Genomic DNA, 23,704 nt, shown 5'->3' on the forward strand with positions numbered 1-23,704 from the left:
AATAAAAACCATGCCCATGTTTGTGAAGATAGAAGCATTACTTCTATAAAGGAATGTAGATAAATGAATAAGAAAATACAAGTAAGATGAAATGTGAATATTCGCCCTAAACCACAGTGGAGAAAAAGCAAAACTAATGAACTGTGAATAGCACAGGCAAAGTAACCGTGTACACAGTCTGTGATGAAGCCACGGAGTATGCAAGAAAACTTTTTAGTGGTTAAAAAAAATGAAAAGAAAAATATATTCTTGAGAGGGTTCTGAAAGCCGATTGAAACAACTTGGAAGATTAGAACTCCTAGTTATTATGAAGTAAAATAAAAGTCACTGGGCTTTTGATGGAAAAAAAATACCGATCAAGAAATTAAATATACTGTAATACTGACAAAAAAATTGAGTTTGTTTTATTTACCCGTGGACATCATCGCCATATGGGTTATTATAAGAGGAATTATAATAAAAGAATAAGCTTTTAATCTGTGTCAGAGTTTAACATGATAAGGCTGTCTGGCACCCACATACCAGATATGTAACTTCTTTAATAATAATTATATAATTGTCACATACTTAGTATGTAAACACTTCTTTAGCCTTGTCATTTGTACTTCCTTTACTGGAATACTGTTCTCCGGTGTGGATGTCTGCCTCTGCCAGAGATTTATCTCTTTTAGACAGAGTGGTTCGTGGTGGTAGGTTTCTGTTTCCTAACAGTAGCAGTTATGACTTGGACCATCGACGGATGGTCTCTTATTTGTCACTTTTTCGTAAGTTGTATTTCAACAGTGATCTTTTACATTCACAACTGATCCCTGATCCCCTTTATACACCGAGAGCAACCAGGTTCTCTGAACAGCAGCACCAATGTGCAGTAAATGTGCCTCTCTGTTGAACTTCTTAGTTCCAAAGGTCCTATATTCCTCACACCGTTGGACTGTGGAACAGCCTCCCAGAGGATGTCGGGCAACTGGAACTTCAGAAGTTCAAGCGAAAATGCAATGCACTACAACCCTAATACTATTCTTGCATTTTGATAAATTTTTTTCTATTTATCTATTTATTATTTCTTTCTGTTTTAATAAGTGGTATCTCTTCTTTCCGTTTCCCTTTACTTCCTCTTACTTCTTCCTAACGAACCCATATTCTGTGGAAGCTTGAATTTCATGTCAGTGACCCCTGTGGGATCGTTCCATAAGGATGGGTTTCACCTACTGCATAATAATAATAATAATAATAATAATAATAATAATAATAATAATAATAATAATAATAATAATAATAATAATAATAATAAACTCTAACCTTTTCCTATTTTCTTTTGCAAATTTTGTTTATAATTACCCCTTATAGAGATAATATTTATTGGAAAATAAAATTAAAATTCGTCATTATTTTCCCATATTAATTCTTTGTTATGTATTTTTACAACTACCTGGTCAGCTATTCAGATATTAACTCATAGTAACTCAGAGTTCTAATCTTCACCTCTGGCTGTAGATTTTTTAATCGGCTTTCACCTCCCCGTTCAACATATTTGTTTTTCATTTCTAACAATATACTTTCAATGTTTGTCCTTTCAGAGACAATATCGTTTTAGCCAAATATTACTTTTCTTGCATATCCACAAGTTTGAACATAGGCTTCTGTGATCGTGTGTGGAGTTAGTTTACCTAAGTTCTACATAGTTCATCAGATTTGTTTTTACTCCTTTTTGGTGTCAGCTGACTATTCCCTTTTGGTCGACACCATCATAAATTATTAGGTTTCGTCCTAATTTTTTTTTTTTTTGCCTCGATTTTTCATGTGAGTTTTCTGTAAAGTAATCCGTTGCTTTCTCTTTTGTATTTCATCCCTTTTATGTAGCATCTATACAGCCTTTGGCTAATTATGAGAAAATGTTGTACTTTGTTTAATAAATATTCTTGTATTTTTATCCATATCATCTTATATTTTTGATAATGGTCTCTTCATCTTAATGAACTTCCAACTTTCCTCCTTGGGCAGATGTTTACTTCATTTGTTCTGTTGTCCTCCTTGTTCAGTAAGTTTTAAATCAAAACATTAGTAACGAGACCATAACGAGAGCATCCTAGCTATCATTCTTTTTTACAGGGTGAGTCTAAAGCCTCCATTCAGGTAGAATTTCTATAAACTAAGCAGGAACTTATCAACTGCACTGAATTGGCAGGGTCGAGAACTACTCGCCAGATTATGGCACCCTTCCCCACTGTCTAATAAACCCCAACAACTGATGATCCTGTTGTAAGACTCGTGGCAAATTTAATAGGATAAGGACCACAGAAATACAGTGAAGATTCTGGCATTGCAGACCTGATTTGATTTCTTTTGTCGTATCTGTATGACTCGTGAGGTACAGTAGTTTAGTTAAATTTGGAGTAAGGTAAGCGAAAATAAGAAGAGAACTACAAATGACATGAAATGAGCCCTGTACTTTATAGAGGAAAATTAAATGGTTGGCACTGAGAAATTCTTCAGCAAAAGTAACATAATTTTTCTTGTTGACATGAAGTTAAGGTCTCCATGCATATAAATTTGCAAAGAACTAGCAAACACTGATCATGCTGGCACTAAGAAGATAAACATCGAACATCATATTCTGATATTCATACAAACATTCATGTAAACATTTGCAATCGTACTGACAAAAGACGTGATAAATCAAATGAGCTGTTGTTTGCCTTTTCTGTTGCTGACAGAGGTTCTTTGTAAACTCAGTTTTAAACTTATTTTCTAAGACAGTTATGCGATTCTATACGCGCACTGGCGAAAGTAAACAGCGGGGTAATGTTATGCCAATAGTCTGGAAATGCAAAAGGCATGAAGGAGTGAGTGAATTGGATGCTGGAGCCTAAAATACTCGGAAGAGTAAATATGAGAGCAGAATTTGCCAGATCTTCCTCCTCGGTTTTCAAGGTGATATGTTCCGAGTTCAGTTTGAACCAGGTGAGCTCTTCGGGGGGGAGGGGGAGGTGTGGGTTACGCCGATATTACCGAGGGTAATATCGGTATTTCCAAGAGTTACTAGGGTAGTATATTACCTCACTGTTTGTTCTTGGGGGGTGGATGGGAGTTATACCATATCCGTTTAAAAATTCGTATTTAGTTATTTTCGTTTTTTATGTTTCTCTCGCTCAGGTCCGAACTGAATGCGTTGCTGACTCTTTAATCCTCCATTCTACTTTAAATAAAAATAGTCTGGAGAATAATTCTGAGTAGTTTAATCCATCATCAGTTTTATGACATTCACCTTACTTCCTTGAAAGCATATGAATTTGTATTTCTTATAACTGAGATACTTTCTTTTATACTTTTTTATAATAAGACAATTCATTATGATTACTCTGGGGTACTTAAATGAAGTCAATAAAACGTTTTTGAGTACCGATAAGTACAGTTTAAAAGCAAACATGTAAATTGTGGAATTAATTTTGGTATGTAAGGGTCATCCACAAATGGAAACCAAACTACCCACGCTGTTCTCTATTTAGCATATTTACATTTGAAAATGATCTCCCTATTTGCATAAAAGCAACTTCAGCGAATATTTCATATCTGTAATTCGTAATGTTTCTAAAAAAAAAAAGAGGAAAAATTTTTATACAACATTTTCTAACATGAATGAGTTTTCCCGTTATCATCAAAATGAATTCATTACGCGGAGTGCAAAGAATTGTATTTAATTAATTCTGGGACAAAAATGGACGGGAAGACCCTCAAGCCTTAATGGAACAAACGGGAAAACGTTTCCGCAGGATGACCAAAATACCATCTAATACACAAGGAAATAATTATGCAATTAAAATGGAGAAAATTTCATCAAATGAAATAAAGCGCTAATGTTGATAAATAAATTACTGTTTTCGTCGAATTCACCTGTATTTTGGGAGAGAGAGAGAAATTCTAATCTATTGAGTAAATTATTATTTTCCTGAATAAAACAAATTATTATTTGGCTATCCTTATTCACAAGGGAAGTTGTGAGTGCAATCGGTTTTCAATGTCGAAAGTTAAACGGGAAATAATCTGACGAGAATTTAAGGCCACGCGAGTCATCCCGCTAGTTCCCTTGCAATCATTCAACCATGACCTAGTATAATGTTTGTGCACTGCTCTTAACAACTCGCCCTCTCTCTCTCTCTCTTGTAAAGTGTCTAATATGCATTTTTCCAGTTTTTCTGAATGATCTGCATCGACGATGATTTTATCATTGACTTCTTGTTTCACCAAAGTATCAAGTTTGACTCTCTCGCAATCCAGGACGTATGGTGAGAGAGACATACTTGATACAAACAGGAATCAGTGATAAAATCACCTTCGATGCAGGTCATTCAGAAAATTGAAAAAATGCACATTCGAAATTTTGCCAAAAAAAGGACGAACTGATTCGTAGTGAAACAGAAATTTGTAAAAGAATAAGTAAAGTTTTTTTTTTTACTATTTTTTGATAAATGCCAGCATAAACGTGCCCATGGTTGCAATACCCTCTTTTATTCACAAATCAGTATGTAACATTGATAAGTAGTTATTGATGAGACTTAGGAACAATCTTCCTGTTGATATTGTGCAACTGGAACCTGAAAAGTTCAAGTGAAGTTGCAACGCATGACTACCCTAATACAATTCTCCTTGTAAATGATTTACTTACATTTTTATCCCTAATTATTAATTTGCTTATTTATTTTTTCTCTTTTTAATAACTGACCTCTTCCTTTTGTACTTCTCGTTACCTTCTATTAGTTCTTTCTAATGAACACATATTCTTCGGAAGCTAGAATTTCAAGTCAGTGGTCCCTGTGGGCTTGCTCCATATGAATAGGACTCATCTTCTTAATAATAATAATAATAATAATAATAATAATAATAATAATAATAATAATAATAATAATAATAATATGTCCAAAGAACAATAGATGGAAATAACATTTCACCCATATGCAGGAAGCGCAATATGAAACCACATAGCAAGCGAATGTCCGGCGCTTGCACCGACCCAGTACAAAAAGAGGCATGATTCAGTAGCAGAAGTCCTCCACTGGAGCCTGTGCAAGAAATACCCGCTAGCTTGCAGTAATAAGTGGTACGAACACCAACCTGAGGGAGTGATAGAAAACGATCAGGCAAAGATCCTCTGGGACTATGGTATCAGAACAGATAGGGTGATACGTGCCAATAGACCAGACGTGACGTTGATTGACAAAATCAAGAAGAAAGTATCACTCATTGATGTGGCAACACCATGGGACACCAGAGTAGAAGAGAAAGAAAGAAAAAAAATTTATAAGTATCAAGACCTGAAAATCGAAATAAGAAGGATATGGAATATGCCAGCGGAAATTGTACCCATAATCACAGGAGCACTAGGCACGATCCCAGGATCCCTGAAAAGAATCTGGAAAAACTAGATGCCGAAGTAGCTCCAGGACTCATGCAGAAAAGTGTTAGCTTAGAAAACAGCGCACATAGTGAGAAAAGTGATGGACTCCTAAGGAGGCAGGATGCAAATCCCGAACCCCACACTATAAAACCACCCAGTCGAATAGGATGACTGTTAGAACAAAAAAAAAAAAATAATAATAATAATAATAATAATAATAATAATAATAATAATAATAATAATAATAATAATAATAATGGCATTGCTCTTCATAATGATGTGTAGGTATGAACAAAGTCCATATGACCAAGATGCATCAACCTTTTTTTTTAAGCAAAACATTACGCTGTCTGTGTTCCTCACAGGAAAAAAGCAAGCAATCATTAATGCGTTTTAAAGTTGTCTTTAACTCGGAAAAAGTACTCGCTGTAGGGAAAAATTCCATACAAATACTTATTAACTATACTTGTCGAAAGTGCTGGGAAATTTAGGATAAATGGCTGATGTGAGAGATGACAAGTAGCCTTACAGAGCACAGATGAAGATTCTTTTCTTTTTAGCATCTTATGCTATTTTTTAGTGACTATAAAACTGATCGCTCACAATCACGAGCTCAGAAGTCACTCGAACAGTTTTGAAATTTTTTTCAGGTGATTTTTTTTTATTTTTCATACATAAAGATTCTGGATACTGATATTACTCTATTTGATAACTATAAAATTTGTTTCCAGGTAGATTTTACATGCATAAAGATTCTGAACAATTATGTCATTCTATTTGATAGCCATAAAATTTGTTCTCAGGTGAATTTAACATACGTAAAGATTCTGAATCCGATAGCTTTTTGCTACCTTCCTTATTTTGCACTAAATTAATATTTACCAAAAATACCTCTCGCTCATCTGATATTTTCTTTGGCAACGGGATATATATAATTAGGTGACTCTTAAATAAGCCGGCTAGATTACCTTTCAGCCTCATTTCATTATATATGTATAGAGCATAATCTCCCTCTCTCTCTCCCTGGTCATGTGTGTACGTGTAGCAAATTACTTCGCAAACTTATTCAACTTGATATGTATAAAGCATAATCTCTCTCTCTCTCTCTGGTTGTGTGTGTGTACGCGTAGTTGATTACCTTAAAACCTTACATCACTTTATATGTATAAAGCATAATTTCTCTCTCTCTCTCTCTCTCTCTCTCTCTCTCTTTCTCGTTTTGTGTGCGTGAGTGTAGCACATTACCTCGCGCCCTTATGTCACTTTATATATATATATAGCATGATTTCTCTCTCTTTCGTGTGTGTGTGTGTGTGTGTGTGTTTTGGTATTTCTGTATGTGCATTTCTTCTTTGTACACTTAGTTCTAAAGCCACTAATAATAAATAATTCAGAAGCGTTTTCATAACTGACGGATATCATCCCAGAGGTCGCTTTGATCCTTGATTAAATTTACTCTGCCTGTCTGGCTGGCTCCCTGTATTATTATTATGTTCTCTCCTTTGCCTTCGAAACTTGGTAATATCTACAGTTTAATGTTAATTCCTATGTAGATTACGTCGCACCTAGAGAGAAATACAGTTGTCCGTTTCCGAGTTCCAATTTGTTTAAGTTAGAGCGAGTAATTCTTCGATAAGGAAAACACAAGTACAATTAAGAAATATCGTATAATAGGTAAAAGTACAAGTCCTTACTAGGTTAGTAACCGTATGGTTATCGTAAAGGAAAAAGTTACTCTATTTTTCTTCTTGAAATGAGAAAGTTACTCTATTTTTATTCTTGTGCAATGTAAGGATATAGGCTAAGTAGAAATTCTGAATAAAGGGACATAGAGAGAGAAACCTTTCAGTGATAGACACTGATAGAGAGAGAGAGATTTTAAGAAACGAACAGAGAGAGAGAGAGAGAGAGAGAGAGAGAGAGAGAGAGAGAGAGAGACGAACAAAGAAAAAGAAATAAGTTTGCAGTTTTTACTGTAATTTCATGACAAAGCTAGACCTAAATGCTTATTCGCCTTGTATCGAGGCCAACAAAAGGTGTTGTGTTTTAAACGCCTGGGTTCAGTGATGTTTTGGAACATAAAGCAAAGCACGAGTAAATGTTGTGAGTGTGTCGTGGTTACGAAGCCATTATGACTGCTCTTAATCGAGTTCGTAATCACGAGGAATTCATGACAAAAACGCATGGTGGCCTTAGTGGGATAAATAGCCACCGGAAATTATAAGTTCCGGTGACGTCAAAACAAGCCCTTTTTGAGGGCGGTGCTTTTTTCCAGAAGTCCACCCAATGGGCTGTCTTTAGATTAGCCTAACCAATTAAGCATCTACAGAGCTGGACCAAAACCAAGATTCCGCCTGCAGAGGGGCGGGACAAAAACTTCCAAAATTCCTTATCAAGCACAGTTGAGAAGCAGAGATCAAGAGAGAAGAAAGGACAGCAGAGAAGATAGCAGAGAAGCAGAGGGTGGGGTTATAAGCCTCACTAATTGTGGGTTGATAGAAGAAGAAAGGCTCACATTTGACACTCACTGTAACTTTGCACTGCAATTCATTTGTATATCTACTGTTACTTTATTATTGTGTTAATGAAGTAAAGAAACTACATTGTGTCTTCTTCAAATCTCCTGAAACGGAAAACATGCTACTACATGAGGAAGTAAGGAAGCCAGAACGATAAACATCTGTAAAGAAAGTAATCTTCTTAAACAACGAATAGCAGAAAGAAGAAGAATAAATAAATAAATAAAGACATGGCACTTGAAATGATTGCGTGTACAGTAAGACACCAAGTTTTTTTCTGTTAGAATATAAAAGTTTTGTTACTCTTATTATTATTATTATTATTATTATTATTATTATTATTATTATTATTATTATTATTATACAAGGAAATGCTACACATCGAATACCTGGACAGTTTTCAGGAACATTTGTTTTCACTGTCGTTCGAGGAAGGGAAAATCGAAGTAGGAACAGAAATGATTAGTAAATATTATCAGTATTCAGGAAGATAACGCTCTCAATTACTCTACAAACGGAATATTCGGACTGGTAAAAAAGTTTCACCTCTTTTCCGAAGGCTTCACAGTTAACATCTTGCTTCTGTTTCCCACATTTATTCTTATGTGTTCCTTTGGAATTGTAAGGAACGATTGATAACCTATTTCCTCTTCTGAGGATCTTCGTAATTTCCTTTCTGCTTCCACTGTCCCGGACACTTGCAAAATATCTCCCAGGTATATTTGGAAATATACCTGGATTGTTCCTCCTAGTGAAATTTCCATGACTACTGAGATTTCCAAAATCTACACATGCTACAATTATATTAAAAGACTTGAATGCAAACGGTTACACATAAGTATATTATAGGTCGAGGACAAAATTATTTCTGTTCCGCTTTGTCCTTACGGACAGTTAATACCTGTTTCTGCTTTTGCAAAGGACTTGCCTTTCTCAGGATCTCTCTTCCTCGGCTGTTTTCTGAGACATTTATAGGGAGCATAATTTCTCGCAGAGCTCTACGGCAGCTGTTATTTTGTGGTCAATATTCTCTCTCTCTCTCTCTCTCTCTCTCTCTCTCTCTCTCTCTCTCTCTCTCTCTCTTCTCTCTCTCTCTCTATATATATATATATATATATATATATATATATATATATATATATATATATGTATAATATACATACATATAATTGTATATATGTGTGTGTGTATAAAGGCTTTGATAGGCATCTATAAGTAAGAAGTCACAGACTAAAATACCCATCATAATTAGATACAAATCCATCACTATAAGATATTCATCAATAGCATTACAAGCTTTTATGTTGATTATTTATAAAAGGCGAGATTTTTAAAAAGCTCATCGTTGTGAAAATTTTCTAGTGAGGTTTCTGCGTTTCACTCAATTCAATAATTATGCTCCTTACTAAATGTATTCCCTCATAAATCATGAACAAATTCATGAAAATATTTCTCTTGATCTACAAAAATCTTGTAGATCAAGAACGTGAAAAGGAAAGAAAATACTGTTTTTGTCCACAAAAATGAAATCCTTTCCAAAACAAACCTGCAGGAAAAATACCCATGAGATACTTTCCACTAAATGCTTTGATTCCTTATAATGTACAACTCTCATCTCCTTTACAACAATTCTATTTTTCTCTTTTGAATTACCAACAATATTTCCTTTTAAACATTTTCTTCTTGAATCTCCCTCATTTTACGAATCCTTTCTCCTATCTATTTTCATCCTCGTATTTTCTTTTATGTCTTTTTTCAGTTCCCATTCCAGTCATCATTTTGATTCACCCACTCATTTTCCTCCTAGACTCACTGATCTCTAAAGCCTTTTCTTCTTTATCAGTCCTCCACTTTTTAATATTGAAATTCTTTATCGCCTACTCGTTTTCATACGCGTGACTTTTTTGTTCTTATCTCAACATATCTTTATTTTCTAAGCCATTAGGTTTTTTGTGTATTTATTTATTTTTCATTTATTTATTTATTGCAAATCTCCGCTTATATTAAAATATGAAGGTGTTTTCGATCCTTCGCAAATAGATATACCGTTTATTATTATCATTAAATTAATATTATTGATAGGACATGTTTGCATAATTAAAGCGTTATTACAATTTGGGTGCAAAAAATGGTTATTTATTTTTTGCTCGGCTCAGTATTTTGGTGTACTTCTTCAGTAATTTATCGCTGTTGCCTAAAATATTCTGCAATACTTATTTCACCACAAACTCAGATTTCAGTGCACGTCTGTAGTAAAGATTAAGGTCACAATAACTAAAACCCCAACATCTGTTTTAACAAAGTTACTTCAGTGATAACTTCTCGTCATGAGGAAATTACATTTTAGTGTCACTTGGAGAAAGTTGGCTATCTAGATACAAGCGCCTGAGGCAGATCTTATGAACTTATCAAATATTTTAAATTATCTGATCAAAAAAGCATATGCATTTGTAGCATGAACAAGTTATTAAAAGATAAGAATGAAAATCATTGTTAATTAACGAAATGCAAAAGTAATTGTAACTGCATTCATCTGTAATCAAACAGCTAAGCCTCCGATACGATGCATCACCTGCATTTATCCTTGACATTTACTGATAATAGCCTTTCAATCATTAGGAATTTGCAAGAGCTGTCTGTCCCAGAGCCTGAGCTGTGATGGGCGATATTTCACTTTGTTCAGTGTTCGTGAAGTTACCATTCAGATTATCATATTCATTCTTCTGTTATTTTAGATCAAACTTCATGTATTTATATTCTTATATTGCTAACGACTCGGTAAAAGCAAACAAACTGAACAAAATTGTAATAACGAGTTGCAAATGAACCTAAATGACACCTCCAGTAATAATTCTGCATGGATCTCTTAAAATATATCACTACAAACGCAATTCCACTTCTGTTACAAGTGCGGTGCCTTAACTTTCTGAAAATTTAATATGGCCAAAGACGGACTCGAAAATTTGTAATCTTATGCATCACTCAATAAGTCCAAGCAATATTCTTCCCTCGTTGAATCTTCTGATCATAATCCCCCTATGCAGATACAGATTTGCCATCATTTCGTATGAGTTCTTTCATTATTACCTTCAAGGGGGTTTCATTTTGGGCTTGTTTTCGTGTCTGTCTCTTTGTTGATTTGTTTGTTTGTTTGGTTGCTGTTAAGTAAAAAGTGAGCTTTTATTCTTAAGAAAAGGTTACCAAGCGATGGACTCCTTGGCTGGCAAGAAGCGGCCAAATTTTAGTATTTTATGTAACTCTGACAGAGAAAGGACCCTCCAGGTCTCTCTCTAGCACCCAACGACGATTATGACCCAGAGTCGCAATACATATCACAGGTAGCCTTGGCACATGTTTGCAGATTCCTCAATTTTATTTGGGTTAATATTTTTATATACTTTATTTTTTATTGTGTTTCTTATTAAAAAAAATATGGCCATTTCAGTCTGCCAAAGACTGGGTGACAATTGAGAAACCTTTAATTCCGAGTTTCTTAGTTCTTAATTTTATGCATAAAGTTTGATAACAATTAGGAAAATTATATTAGAGTCAAACTGTGAATGTTAATGGCAGTATCTTCTGTTGGAAAGTACCCCTTTAATACACCAACTAGTACTGTTTTTTTTTTTTTTTCTAATTGCATGATGAAAGCATTGTGTTTATATCAAATGTTATCCATCACATGTCTGTGTGTGTGTGCGTGTGTAAGAGAGAGAGAGAGAGAGAGAGAGAGAGAGAGAGAGAGAGAGAGAGAGAGAGAGAGAGAGAGAGAGAGAGAGTATTAATATCAAGGCTTTAATTTACACGGCCGAGCACAGTCTTTTAGCAAGAATTACAAACTGTATTTTTTTTAATCAAGATTGCGATTAATTCTGCTTGCAACGTCCAACGCTTTATTTATTTTGTGAGGATATTAACTCTCCCTTAAATGTTGGGAATTCCAAACTTTATTCGTGCATATGTAAATTATAATTAGTTATCTTCCATATATCTACATATTTTCTGCGTCTTTATTTCATTTCCATTCCCTAATATTTGTCATTACTATAATGATTATTAATATTTAGATGTTTCTGCAAAGTAAAATGTACAACATAAATTGCTTGATATATACGAGGTTAATTCATTTGTAATTTTAGACTAAATTCTCAAATATTTTTCTTGCGTGCAGATATTTCTCTGAGTAAAAATGATCTCTCCAGCTTAATTTTGCCTTTCATAAATGTTTGTTGGTAATCTCTAGAATGAATCCATTACTTTTTGCAATTAACTGTTGGAAGATGGGCATAGTTAAGCTTATTTCACAGCCCTGAAAAATTGTAAGTCAAGTAAAAAGCATTTGCACGAGAGAGAGAGAGAGAGAGAGAGAGAGAGAGAGAGAGAGAGAGAGAGAGAGAGAGAGAGAGAGAGAGAGTTAAGTATAATTTTAGTTTAATCAGACCACTGAGCTGATTAACAGCTCCTAGGGCTGGCCTGAGGATTAGATTTATTTTACGTGGCTAAGAACCAACTGGTTACCTAGCAACGGGACCTACAGCTTATTGTGGAATCGAACCACATTATGACGAGAAATTAATTTCTATCACCAGAAATAAATTCCTCTAATTCTTCCTTGGCCGGTCGAAGAGTCGAACGCTGGGCCAACAGTGCGCTAGCCGAGAGCTCTACCCACCCCTGCAATGAAGAACCTGAGAGAGAGAGGTGATTTATGGTCTTTCCCAGAAGGAAATGTTTTTATGTTTTCATCTCATGTGATTGTGTCCGTGCACGATTGTATGTGCTGAAAAAGTACATTAATAAATGTATCTACATGCTGTGACAATATAAAGATTTTTTCCTGTTCAGTATCTCAGAGTATAGAAAGAAAATTACTGTACCTACGAAACTTGACTCTGATCCTTCCGATCCTATAGCTGTTTTTCTGAAACATCCAATCATATGTTGGGGATAAAGATGATAATCTGTAATGAACAGATTCTAAAGAGAATTTGGCGTACTCAAGTATTAACAAGCAAAAAATGTGCCGAGCAATCGAGTTTTCTTTACATCGTATAATGCTGTATGAAACTCAGCCACGGCCCATGAAACTCTCAGCCACCTACCATGAAACTTTCAGCCACGGCCCGGTGGTGGCCTGTGTTGTTAGCGCCTATAGCGGTGCCAGACGCACGATCATGGCTAAATCTAACCCTAAACAAAATAAAAACTACTAAGGCTAGGGGGCTGCAATTTGGTGTGTTTGATGATTGTAGGGTGGATGATCAACATACCAATTTACAGCCCGCTATTGCCTCTACCCTCAGTAGTTTTTAAGTTCTGAGACCGGACAGAAAAAGTGCGGACGAACAGACATATAGCCATCGCAATAGATTTCTTTTACAGAAAACTAAAAATGAACCAAGGTGCTCTTTGCATAAACAATTCAGTATTGTAAATTTTTGCTTAGGACAGTAACGAACAGCTTTGTGCTTTACCCGAGGCTGAAATAGCAGTTATGTATGTTTTTCTTACCGGAATGATAAAAATAACTGCTGGGTCATATTATTATTATTATTATTATTATTATTATTATTATTATTACAGAGGAGAGAATAGCTTTTCCTCCTGACTATGAAATATCAAATGAATATTTTTGGTCAGAGTGATGAAAGTAATCGTTAGAACTTATTTTAATTTTAATTTTTATTTATTATTTTGCACATAGTAATAACATATAGGACTCAGTTTTTTTGTGTAGATGAAGTAGCACATGAGACATTTACATCTTTTGTTAATTTTTCGATTCTTTTTAATTGTTTTGTCTATATTTTTATATGAAGTATTTGATATAAAAGGGGAAATAGAAAATTATACATTATTGTACATGCTAACTCAAACTCCAAATCCCTGTCTGTTGGTTGCTAATTTTGCTGATAAATATTCTGTTCTTTTTCCTTCAATAATGACAAAAATTAGTTTTATCAGATTGCCCTTATTTAAGACTCTTTAAATTCACGTTGCTCATAAAGAAAGCGGATTTAGCCATTATCATTATTAGTTTTGAGAACTGAAATTTGATATCACTAGATAAAAAAAAATAAGCGTTTGAAAAGAAAGATAATATACAAAAGAAAAGTAAAATTAAATGAAACACGTTTCATTGTTTATCAAAAAAATTCATAAAGACTATTAACGGAATCATGCAATATGGCGTATTATAAAACATAAATAAGCAAAAGGAGAAAGACAAACGAACAGTATAGGCAGACAAATGATATCTATCATATAAAAAAAGGAAAATATCTTGTACTACACTACTGGTATCCTGTCTTCTTTTTATTTTTCAAATGGGCAAAAGAATGCGGAGATTTCCCCGTTTTGCAACGCAGTTACACCTGCTTCCACATCCCTCCCAATAACTGCGATAAAACTCGCAAGGTATAAAAGCATACACAGAAAATCCCCTGAGAGCTAAAGTATTCATCTCCATTATTAAATCTCAAACGGAGGACAAAACTTTTATTCCCCAAGATGCACAAGTTTTGAGCAGCAGCTGAGCATGAAATATTCATCTCTCTCTCTCTCTCTCTCTCTCTCTCATCCACCTGTGATTTTCAACCGTTACGCAAGCATGAATCCCCCCCCACTTTCTCTCTCTCTCTCTCTCTCTCTCTCTCTCTCTCTCTCTCTCTCTCTCCTACGAGTCTCCATAACCTTTGACCTTGACAATTTTTTTCTCTATCAACTTTCCAGATGTCACGCTTTATTATGACAGAATTGCAAGGGGACAACGAAATTATCTCTTTTGAGATATCGGGGAGAGAGAGAGAGAGAGAGAGAGAGAGAGAGAGAGAGAGAGAGAGAGAGAGAGAGAGAGAGAGAGAGAGAGAGAGATCTTATAGTAATTTCACAGCTTGTTCAGGGCGTTGGCTTCATTCATTAACTCCTACGCCTCTAAACTTAGCTAATGAACTTCAGAGAAGTTTGACGAATGGCTTTTCTTAGAGCAAAAAAGTTGTAACTCTCTCTCTCTCTTTGAAAATCCATGGGCAAATTTCGTCTCTCCACTGGGCATCATTTTAATCATCTTTTACTTTATTAAGAAAAATGTAAAGCTTACGAAAGCAAGTCTAAGAAAACTCATTATTTCTGAAGGAGATAATCAGCGGTGTAAGCAAAAACGCATTAAACATACGATTTACTGTGTGTGTGTGAGTTTGTCGAAAGAGTCTAAAAGCCCACATTTCCAATGAAATATATAAATACTGTAATAAATTTCTTCAAAAAATCCAAGTATGTATCGTATAAATTTTATTTTATGAATAACCGAAAGAACGTTTTGCTATTTACTATTGCTTTACAACGACTGCTGTAAATACTCTCGATGTTTACGGTAGATGCTACTGCCATCATTATTGCCATTTCTCTGCAGTTATCACTTTCTTCCCTCCTGATGAACCATTTATTGGAAATGAAAAGTCATTCCGTTCAAAATGTAAAATCTGCTTAATTAGGCACTTGTCCTGAAGAGGTTTAGCTGTTCTTTACTGTCAGCTTTCTGTGATAGAAAGGGTTCGGTTATCCATTAACCACGATTAACAAGCAAAAAAAAACAGAAATAAGAACGATGATACGTTTAATTACTACTATTCACGCTTCAGCTTTTGAACAAAAAGAAAGTATATATGATAATTGAAAATTATGACTATGATATATATATATATATATATATATATATATGTATATATATATATATATATATATGTGTGTGTCTGTGTGTGTGTGTGTGTGTCTCTCTCTCTCTCTCTCTCTCTCTCTCTCTCTCTCTCTCTCTCTCCCCCTCCAGCAAGGTAGTGCAATTATCTTGTAACTTTAAATTAATTTAAAGTAATATTTTTCAACACCTTCCTAGCGTAATCCCTTCAGGAAATGAGTAGTATAGAAATGTTCCTTGAAGTGAGATTATCCCTGAGTAATTTTTATTACCTTGCAGCCGTCAATTTCCTTTTCATTTATAACTTGAAAACAATGCTTCATTATAGGGTTTTTCTCTTTCATCTATAGCATACAAAATAATGCTTCATTATAAGGTTTTCATTTTTCATCTATAACCTAAAAATAATGCTTCATTATAAGTTTTTTTTATCATCTGTAACATAAAAATAATGCTTCATTATAAGGCTGCATTCGTAGGTTTGAGAATGCATATTTTTCATAATTATTGAGCTGATCATTAATAGATGTAAAAATGCATTTCTTCATTAGATCATGATTTACAATAACAGTCATGGAACACTTAAAGATTAATAATTATTCATTGTTTCAGACACATGTCATTTAGGTAATTTTTATGAAATCACTTGATTTTTTTTTAGTGTTCAATATTTTGATATCAGGGATAACAGAAATGAATTAATAATTATTCATTGTTTCAGAGACATAACATTTAGGCAATTTTTTTCTGAAGTATTTTCATATATTTTTATATCAGGAATAACAAAAAAATTAACTAATTGGTATTCAGTGCTTCACAGACATGACAATTAGGTCATTTTCTTCGGAAGTGGTTTTATATCTTAATTTTATATCAGGAATAACAGAAAAAATTAATTAATATTCAGTCATTGTTCCAGACACAACAATTCGGTAATTCTTTTGTGAAAGTATTTTCATATGATTTTTATACCAGAAGTAAAGAATGAATTAGTAATTATTTATTGTTCAAGTTACATAACACTTAGGTAGTTTTTTCTGAAATAGTTGTTATGTCATATTTCTAAGTAAGGAATAACGACAAATGATTCAATAAATATTCATTGTTCCAGACACGTAAGTTATGTCATTTTTTTTCTGAAATAATTTTTATATGGTATTTTTATATCAGGAATAACAAAGAATTAATTAATAATTAATCATTGTTCTGAAAATTTTCATCTTATTTCTATATCAAGAATAAAGAAAAATAAAAAAAATAAACAAACATGATGTTCGGATGGTAAAAGGAAAGGAGAAGGATCCGGGTAAAAAATGGACGATGGACGGACGAACCGGGTACGAAAAATTAGTTCATGAAATTTTCAGATTCTTCTTTCGACGCTAATCCAGTTATCTTTCACGCACCCAGGAAAGGAAACTGCGTCCCACTGACAGAAAAGGAAAGTCAGCAATAACTTTATAATGCTGTCTCAGACCATCAAAGCATGACTTGGGATTTTAAACCCACTCTGACAATTACTAAATATATCTTTGAATAGAGTGGTGAGTGAAGTCGTATAAAGTATATTAGATGTGAGTGGAAGAGTGATACGTTTTCTCTAATGGTAGCTGCATGTTGTAGGGACGTAAGAGTGATTTTGTTGCCATTAAGGAAGAAGATGAGAGTAAACTAAAGACAGAAGGAACTCTTGATGATTATCGCCATTGACAGTGGGAGGCTGGGAGGGGCTGAAATTTGGGAGCAAGTATAACAAATAATGGTAACTATGATGAGAGAAGAAGTGAATTGCAGGGTGGGTGAAAGAATAATCTTTCCACAAAGATCAAAAGAGAGCAAATCTAGTTTGTAAGGAAGTAAAAGAGCGGAATTAAGCACTACGTCCATACGCCAAAAATGATACACAAACGTAGAAGCTGTTGAGGTAACACAATTGCGTACTCTGTGAAGTGAGAGAAATGTTGAAACAATATTAAGACTACGTAGCATAGAAGACAGCGCAGATGGAAAGGCATGTCTTTTTTTTTTTTGTCATTATTTTTTAGCTATTCCGGTTCAAAGTGAGAACAATTTCAGTGAGAATTCTAGAAGTACACACAAAACAGATGTGAACTATTTTGGAAGGAGACCTTGTCGCCTGCTGTTAAGCACTGTGTGTATTAACAACAAAGATTAATGAAAGTTGTACAGCAAATTTAGTCATGATTTAGAGGTTGTAAGGATGAGCAAGATGCTATATATTGTATATATCCTTAAACTTTGTATAGAACTTGGTTTCATTTTAAGTGATAAAACAAATAACTCTTCTCCATGCTTCGTAATCTTAACGTTTATCAAATATATCTTAAACAAGTTTATCAAAAGACCCCAAACCGTCCAGAAAAATCACTTAGAACCCCGCTAATGTCATCTGAATCTCAAGTCACAGTTTTAACAGTACTTTTAACACAAGTTAAAGCGAGCCCTATGGGGAAATAGAAATGCGCTAATTAATGTCCCCCTGCTGTTGAATTCGTGAAATTAGAGATTAAAAAGAATCAGATAAAAAAAATATGTAGAGGCAAATACGATCAGGATCCCCTTTACTGTGCAACGAAAGTCGTGAGCGGATGCATTTATGCTTCGACGACTGAAACCTATTCTCTTTGATCCCCTTTTGTAACGCAGAGGCAAGAAATAATGAAATTGCATTTCCCCTTTTTATACATATGTGTTTTCAGCACCGCTAGTCTTGTCTTCAGGTTTTGTAGGGGAGAGGGAGGGGAGGGGAGGGGAGAAAGGGGGAGAGGTGAAGGTCAGTCACTTCACCGATGAAGACATACACAAGAAAGTGGGTATATATATATAGTATATATATATATATATATATATATATATATATATATATATATATATATATATATGTGTATGTATATATAATAATGTATGTATGTATGTATGTATATATATATGTGTGTGTATACATGCACACACACATATATATGTATATTTATATATACATGTACATACATACATATGCGTGTATATGTGCATGTGTGGTTGCGTGTATGCGTGTGTGTGTGTGTATCATAATCCGTTCAGAGCTGCTTATTATGACATTATTTGTAGACGATTACGAACGTATTTGCCTTTAAATTTTCTCCCTCAACAAACTCTTTTCTCATTTTATGCTTCCAACATCAAAGTGGCTGTAATTAGTGCACCTGCATTTTCCCACTGGGTTTATTCTCATTTTCCATCGGCTTAATTATAACTATATATCCATGGATATATATATATATATATATATATATATATATATATAGATAGATAGATAGATAGATGGATAGGTCGATAGATATGTACATACATATATATTATATATATACAGTATATATATAGACAGATATAGATGTAGATGTGTAGACACACACACACACACATATATATATATATATATATATATATATATATATATATATATATATATATATGTATGTATGTGTGTGTGTGTGTGTGTGTGTGTATATTTATACTGTATATATGTACGTACATAATATATTACGTATATGTGTGTATATATAATAACGTTTTTAGGAATAGAATAATTTACGATTCTTCACATGTAGACACATATTTGAAAAATTAATGAAGTTACAACAAGTACGTGGAATTATCAAATTAGCGTGTATTTACAACCATTTGGGATTAGTAATTTTATATTATTTTTCCAATTCAGAAATAAGAGGTCCATTTTGGAAAACCAGGACAGTGTTTATGAGAAAATTGAAAATTCGTACTATTAAGTAGCTTATTTCTAATAGAAAAGCATGTTTCTATCATGGAAATTTGAGCTATCTCGAAATCAATACCTGATTTTTAAAACAATATTAATTTACCTTAGAGATACGCAGTTGCAAATCACCTTTCCACGTGTATGCAGGTATTTGTGTATAACACATGATATCGTTTCATTTCTAAAGAAATCATGAAATCGGACGTATCTCTTTCCCAACAAATGTAGGATTGCTACAATACACCACAGGCATACCAGGTCACCGTGAAAACACCAAAAGGAAAAAAGAAAAAAAAAACACGATCAGTTTGCCAGCACAAACGGAACTGCATTATCAGGGTGGATGGGTAAACACTCCACAGTCCCGCCCATGTTTACAAATCGCTCGTGAGAGGGTGAGTCTTATTCACCGGGCGTACATCGATTATGCTGCTTAGCTTCTCTGAAAATGGTAGATGGGGAAAGGCACCAAATGTCTTTGAAGAGATTGATGGATGAGCATTTCACACTGTGGAAGTTCCTTTGGGGGAACTCTCACCAGGTGGAAGTTCCTTTGGGGGAACTTTCACCAGGTGGAAGTTCCTTTGGGGGATGTTTCACGAGATGGAAGCCCCTTTTAGGGAAGTTTTCCCGGGTGGAAGTTCTTTTGAAGGAGGTTTCACTTTGGGGGGAAGTCTCTTTGCGGGAGGTTCACTGGTGTTAAGTTCCTTTGAGGGAGGTTTCACCAGGTGGAAGTTCCTTTGAGGGAAGTTTTACTAGGTGGAAGTTCCTTCGAGGTAAAGTTTCACGCGGTGGAAGTTCATTTGAGGGAAAACGCATCAGGTGACGTTTCCTACTGGAAGTTCCTTTGAAGTGAAGTTTCACGATGTGGAAGTTGCTTTGAGGAAACTTTAACAAGGTGGAAGTTCTTTTAAGGTGAAATTTCACGTTGTGGAACTTCCTTTGACGAGATGTGAAAATTCCTTTGGGGTACGTTTCACACCGTGAAGTTCTTCAGAGGGAAGTTTCACTCTGTGGATGTTCCTTTGAGGTGAAGTTTCACCCTGTGGATGCTCCTCTGAGAGAAGTTTCGAGAGATGGAATTCCTTTGAGGGATGTTTCACGAGATGAAAGTACATTTGAGGGAAGTTTTACTAGGTGGAAGTTCTTTGAAAGAAGTTTAACGAGGTGGTAGTTCCTTTGAGGGAAGTTTCACTGCGTGGAAGCTCGTTTGAGGTAAAGTTTCACAGTGTGTAAGTTCCTTTTATGCAAGTTTGAGATGAATCGTGCATTTCATAGAGGAATTGGGATTGTTTTCCCTTGCCCCCTACCCCAAGAGAAAAGTTGAAACCTAAGACTGATGTTGTTACTACGACAGAATTCGGTGTTATTAGAAAAATACATAAAATATCCGCTGTGCAATTGATTGCTTAGGATATTCTAATATTAAGTTCACCAATCTGAGTAAATTTTCTCAGAACTTAGATCTAATGTGTGACACTTTATGTCTGATGGGAAATTTCTCGGTATACCAGCAAAAACCATTGACAAGTATCCTATATTGATACATCTAGCGATTTATAGACCGTATTCAATTCTAACCTTGATCTGTTGTGGTAATTTTTTCCTTTTCAGTTGGCTAGACTCTTAATATATGTCCATGCAAACAATTTTTAACTAGACAGCAATAAGTACTGGAAACCATTTATAATGTCCAATGCGTTATTTCTAGAGGCCAAAAAATTCACTTCTCTCTTCCCAAACTCATGACATTGGCGAGAAGGCCGATGCTGAATATCTGCATAATAGCATCCAGTTCCATCTGGCTGACGAACGATATCCTAATTAGTCTGCACTAATGGATATGTAAGTAGTCGTGGACATCCAAATGGAAACGCATTATTGCATGCGCTCAGGAATCATTGCAAATCGCCGGACGGCGGACGCGCAAATTGCAGCACAAGGACGATTAATTGTCAATCGCAAATCAAGAGCGAGTAATCACGCCGTACGGGAAATCGGTCGACAGGAAAAGGCGCGATTGTAATGCGCATGCTCAGTGGAACTGTTAGGGAAACAGTCGAGGATAATTATTAGTTTGCTGATGGGCTATGGTTTTAGTAATTATCACGCATGTATGTAAATGCCTCTATAAATCCAGCCTCCTTTCTGGAAAACTTGTGGTATACTGTGTATATATGTTTATGTATATATATATATATACATATATATATATATATATATATATACATATATATATATATATATATATATATATATATATTATATATAATATATATACGTACATATACTATATATATGTGTGTGTAAAGTGTGTGTATGTATGTATGTGTATGTATAGCTATAATTCTAGTGATAGCACCTAGCAATGTTTTCATTCTCTTGAGTTCTTCCAATCAGCAATTTGGGTTTTGTAACTTATAAAATTTTCTTTCACGTTTTTATCTTTCTTAATCAACGACTTTTGAACTAGATTTCCTGTCAAGGTCAAGGCCGATCAGACGCACAGCTTAACGTCCTTTCTAGCCCAGGCCTGAATAAGACACGAAAAAAGAAGGATGGTGTTTCATCGCAAAGAGAGAGAAATAAACCCGTATCTTAGAGGATGAGAGGAAGCGAAAACAGAAGCAGAGAAAAATTCCAAAGCTGGTCAGTGAACAGAATAAAACGCTTACATTTCCTTGAAAATAAAAACGTATTCATTACACACAAAACCTTGCGCATGGAAGCTTTCTCCAGAATGCAAGTTGACGAATGTTTTCATCTCCCAGAGACCCATTTCGAATTCCCTCTGGCTTCCTATTCCCAAAACCGTTCCTAATTTTCCCAACGTTTTTTAATGCCCGTTTAACTTCCTCTCTCTTTTTTGTAATCAGTCTTCTTCTTTTTTCTTCTTCACAGAACTTTCGAGCCTCCTATTTTCAAGCCAAGCATTAAAAATGCATTCATTAGGGTTCGTTGGTTTTAGTTCGCTTTCATTTCTTCGTTTATTTTTGTTTACTTTTTCATTGGATCCAACATTCTTGGCTTCGTCCTCTCTCTCTTTTGGAAAGACCCTAATTCGGTTACTGCCTCCAGTTTCCCTCAAGTATCCGTGAGTAGTCCTCCCTTAATTGTTTAGTTTTTAGCGCCACTGCAATTTTCACTGAAGATCTTTTGGCGACAAATTACTCATTTTGTTTGAAACAGCAATTCTTAGGTTTTAATCACGCATGTGTTTTTTATTTCGATGGCATTAAAAGGTTTACTTAGTAATTACTGAGCACCAATTCTGAGAGAGAGAGAGAGAGAGAGAGAGAGAGAGGAGAGAGAGACAGACAGACAGACAGAGAGATTAGGCAGCTCCGGTATTTATCTGAAACAGACTTTATCCTTTAGAATATAAAAAGGAGCAGGGTACAATTATATATATATATATATATATATATATATATATATATATATATATATATATATATGTGTGTGTGTGTGTGTGTATATATATAAAATGCATATATACATACGTAATTATTCCTAGTCTTCTTCATATTCTAAAAGATATACTGTGTTTTGATTAGTATCAGAGCTGTCGAATCTCCTCTCTCTCTCTCTCTCTCTCTCTCTCTCTCTACATATACTCTCTCTCTTTATTAATAGCATTATTGATTCCATGCTATACTGTAACTCTTCCTCTTTGTATCATGATTCCGGAGGTGACGTTGATCACATATACACATACACATCCACACACACACACATATATATATACATATATATATATATATATATATATATATATATATATATATATATATATATATATATATATATACTACTTAGTGGTCAACCAGGCGCTGCCCAGAAAACTTGAAGGACTTTAGAAAATTTTCCCTACATCTCTCTGAATTATTTTAACATGCTTTTAAATAAACATGATATATATATAATATATATATATATATATATATATATATATATATATATATATAAATATATATATATATATATATATATATATATATATATATATAATTATATGTATATATATATCCGGGCACTTTTTCTTATTAAAATGGAGGAAGAGAAAGAGAGAATGACTGACTTCCAGTGACAAATATTCTTTTCCCCACCTCCCCCACAGAAGATCATACCGTCGCGTCGTACCTCGGGGTGCAGCAGTTGCCGTTTCTCACTTTAATCCTTTTTGCATCATATACATTTACCCTCTATATACGTGGACTCTGCAGATGACTTTCGGAAAAGATTTCCAGATGTAATAATCTATATTCCGCTATAACGAGTTCCGAAGGTAAAAACAAAGAAGGAACTAACGAATTACTTGGGAA

The sequence above is a fragment of the Macrobrachium rosenbergii genome, chromosome 55, assembly GCF_040412425.1.
Source record: "Macrobrachium rosenbergii isolate ZJJX-2024 chromosome 55, ASM4041242v1, whole genome shotgun sequence".
NCBI lineage: Eukaryota > Metazoa > Arthropoda > Malacostraca > Decapoda > Palaemonidae > Macrobrachium > Macrobrachium rosenbergii.